This window comes from Myotis brandtii, unplaced genomic scaffold (assembly GCF_000412655.1).
Source record: "Myotis brandtii unplaced genomic scaffold, ASM41265v1 scaffold179, whole genome shotgun sequence".
In the NCBI taxonomy this organism is placed as follows: Eukaryota; Metazoa; Chordata; class Mammalia; order Chiroptera; family Vespertilionidae; genus Myotis; species Myotis brandtii.
The window spans coordinates 2,041,787-2,045,727 of record NW_005356635.1 but is presented as its reverse complement, the minus strand read 5'-3'; the positions used below and the strand labels follow the sequence as shown (position 1 = coordinate 2,045,727).

General features: G+C 41.4%; 1 protein-coding gene across 6 annotated transcripts in view; it reads left to right on the top strand.

The window, feature by feature from the left end:
* The window catches only part of NRIP1 (nuclear receptor interacting protein 1), a 121,170-nt gene that overhangs the window by 19,183 nt on the left and 98,046 nt on the right, over positions 1-3,941 (top strand). For all 6 annotated transcript variants that reach the window (XR_001361551.1, XR_001361552.1, XR_001361553.1 and 3 more), the window contains exon 2: positions 1,383-1,464. The gene's annotated coding sequence lies outside the window, so the exon portion shown is untranslated. The remainder of the gene's footprint in view (positions 1-1,382; positions 1,465-3,941) is intronic.

The following is a 3,941-nucleotide window of genomic DNA, read 5'->3' as shown; positions in this document are numbered from 1 at the left end:
GGGGAGAGGGGGGGGGGGGGGGGGGGGGGGGGGGGGAAGATGAGAGAGAGAAAGAGAAAGAATGAAGTAATTAAAAGAAAGGCAAGTATGCTCGGCCAGCATAGCTCAGTGGTTGATCATCGACCTATGAACCAGGAGGTCACAGTTCGATTCCCGGTCAGGGCACATGCCTGGGTTACGGGCTTGATTTCTAGTGTGGGCTGTGTAGGAGGCAGCTGATGAATAATTCCTCCCCCATCGTTGATGTTTCTCTCTCTCTCTCTCTCTGCCCCCCCTTCCTCTCTGAAATCAATAAAAATGTTTTTTTGTTTCTTTTTTAAAGAAAGGCAACTATTGTCCCTTGTAGTTGAACCATATAACTTTCTTTTATGGTATTTTTTATTTCAGCATGGTATAATAATTGATAACATTTCTAAGATTCAGTGGCTTATTAAAACAATTACTGAGCATCTGCTCTGTACCTTGCATCATGCTAGGTATTGGGAGATTCAAAGATGAATGAAAAGTTCACAGGGAGAATGACAATAAGCAAGATATAGAGACAGTGACTTAGAGTTACAGTGGTTGAAGAGCCTTCCCTCCTAGGGTATTGAGGAAGCATCTCTCAGACATTTGGTACCCATGTATGGTTTTAGGGAGACTAATGACCACTGGTAAAATGAAGAAATAAGTAAAATAGCTACTTTATTTTGAGAGGTTAAAGTTCAGGTTTATGGACCTATTTCTGGGCTAAGCTATCATTTATGAGTATAAGTTATAGGTTATAGGATAGAAATTGAGAATTCTAGAAATGTAAAACAGATATAAGGACAGTGACTGATATAAATGGAATGCTGCTGTAATGGAGCCAGGGAGTTTGTATCATGCCTTCTTTATCTCCAACTAGCTTCACTGTCCTTGGCCTGCTGATCAATGTGAAGTTTCCTCAGCTACCACAGTATTAAATGGAGACTGTGCCTCTTGCCCAAAACATTTCACCCACTGTTTTGTTCCTGAAAGTATAAACTTTCCCACAAGTTGATGCCATTCTAGATCTAGGATGATTCTAATTCTGAGTTTAACAACTTTTGTTCCCAGTGGTCAAGAAAAAAAAAAGGGGGTTGTTTCAAACTCTCTGTTGACTACTATAAAAATGTAATAAAAACAAGTCTATTTTGGTAAATAATTTTATAATGCAGGTTTTTTTAAATCAGATTTGGTCAACAGCTATGCCCAAGGAAAGCATGTATAGTTAAGAATATTTTTATCTTGCCATAAATCTTGTTTGTTTTCTGAGTTTAGTTTATTTTAGTCAGTAGTTAGGATTTTGTTGTAAAACATACTATTTGTTTTTTTAAAGATAAGATGCACTTGAAGTAACACTTATTTCTCTTAATTTTCAGGAATTGTTTGGATTGTGAGCTATTTCAGAATTCTGTTCTCAGGACCCATTATTTTAACATTTGAGAGAAACACTTCCAGAAGGTATTGTATTTTGTGTCATTGTTCCATTTTTTAGAAAATGTAGATAAACCATTTCAATGATAGGAAAGAAGATTATACCATATTTTTCTACTTACTTTTCTTTTAAGTTTTTGTATTGATAAATTAGATGTTTGACATTTGTAACAGAGGCGGCGTACATTTAAGTGTTGGTAAATTTTGAATTTAGTGTGAGTGAAAGAAATCCGATTTAGATGGAACCAGTTTTGCCTGTTTTAAACATCAGAAGCATTTCACTTCAGTATTGCACAATTTATAAGAATGTTTTGATTCAAAATGAGATATAAAATGTTCGTGTTTTAGACATTGTGAAATATACATTAAATAAAGCAGGCAGTCCTAAGGTCTTCCTACCTATGAAAACTCTACCTTCTATTTTAGGGATCAGCTGCCATCTTTCTATCAGTGTTTCATCAGGATCCATGGACTTATGCAACCAGGTCACCCACCTCTGCCTCTGAATGCCCATCTACTAAATTCCCTGTCTGCATTATCACATGCGGTTAGGTTGATGTAGCATTACAGTTTATCTGCTTGTTGGCCCAGAGTCTCAGAACATGTAATGTATTACTAGGAAGGAAAAGGATAGTAAGATTGTCAGTTGAGCAGCTTACCTGCTTCATGTTCTGTCTTTACAACCCCCAAACCCATGTGAATACACCAACTAGTTTGACTAGTTAGTGATAAACACGGTTCCATTCAGCCATATTCGAGGTTTCCTTGTTATTGTCCACCTTTCCACCTCCCTTAAGTCTTGTGTTTTCCTTTTAAAAAACTTGCCAGCTGTCTTGCTTAGAATAGAAAGAAATGAAAGAAGGGCACTTAAATTCATTTAATTAAATGATATATTTTTTAAAATATGTTTATTTTTAACTAAAGGCCCAGTGCACGAAATTCATGCACTTGGCGGGGGGTCCCCCAGCCTGTCCTGTGCCCTCTCACAGTGCGGGATCCCCGCGATCTATCGCCCCAAGGACGTAGGCCCCTCCCACTCATCCGGGGCTCCTCAATGTGTTTCCCCAAAGAGGTAGGCTGGAGCCGGGGGTCCTGCCTCCGCACCATGGGACCCCCAAGCCTCGCTGCACAGAGCCACAGGCCCTGCCTTTGCACCACGCATGCAGTGTCAAGCCCCTGCCCACCCACGTGCGCATGCAGCCCCACCCACCCGCGCGTGCCCTTTGTGCACACAGTCTCTTGGTGATCTCTCGTTGCGGTGTGAGGGTGTCATGGCATGAGGGCATGATGACCACATAGGCTTTTATTAATAGGATTTTTCGGAGAGACAGAAAGGGAGAGAGATAGATAGAAACATTGATGAGAAAGAAGCATCAATAGGCTGCCTCCTACACATGCCCTACTGGGAATAGAGGCTGCAACCCCAGGCATGTGCCTGACCAGAATCACACTGGTGACCTCTTGGTTCATGGGTCAATGCTCAACTACTGAGGCACACTGGCTGGGCAAAATGATAACATTTCTTAAAGTTGTAGTAAATAGGTCAAATTCTTTCAGTACATATTTACTTTATTAACTGGATATTCATGATTTATATTCACATGAAATAACACAAAAACCAGTTTTACATATTTTCTGAATCACTTGTTAAGGAGTATGAATTTCTAAAATTAGATGAATGTAGTTTTTTTATGTTTCCATAGCATAATATATTGGACTTTTAAATTAGAAACTCTCTATGTTCAAGATTATTTACTTTTAGAGGCCTCAGCCAGACCTGTGTCCTCTCGCAATCTGGGACCCCTCGGGGAATGTCGGGCCTAAACCGGCAGTCGGACACCCCTCTCGCAATCCAGGATGCTGTATGCACCAGTAATCATGCTTTTTATTCAGGTGAAAGGCATCTTGCTGTTGTATGGGCAGCTACATTTTTTTCTCCTGATTATAAAAAGTAGTACATAACATGATCCTTCTGAGGCAGTAGTACCATTTTCCCCATCTTATGGATGGAAAAACTGAAGCAGAGAGAATTGGCTTTGTCACACAGTTACAGGTGTCAGAATCAGGGCTGACCACACAATGTGCAGATCAGAGTCCATGCATGTTATTGCTGCATCATCCTGTTTTTTTTCAGTGTTAGAGTAGCCTTGCCAGGTTTTAATTTTTAAATCTAAGAGACTGTTCCCAATATATAGGGTAGGGTCCCTAGGCCTGGCTGGTGATCAGGGCCGATTTGTGGGGCGACCGGTGGGCGGGGCGATTGGGGGCCCTTGTTGACAGCCACCTTGGCTGGTGGCCTGGCACCGCCCACTCGCTGGCCCTCCCCCGCCACTCTCCTCCCTCTTGGGGGCAGATGCTGGTCGGGGGAAGCTCATGCATTGAGCGTCTGCCCCCTGGTGGTCAGTGCATGTCATAATGCCCAGTCGTTACGCCAGTTGTTAAGCTTTTCGGTCAATTTGCATATTAGGATTTTATTATATACTAGAGGCCCGGTGCACAAAAAA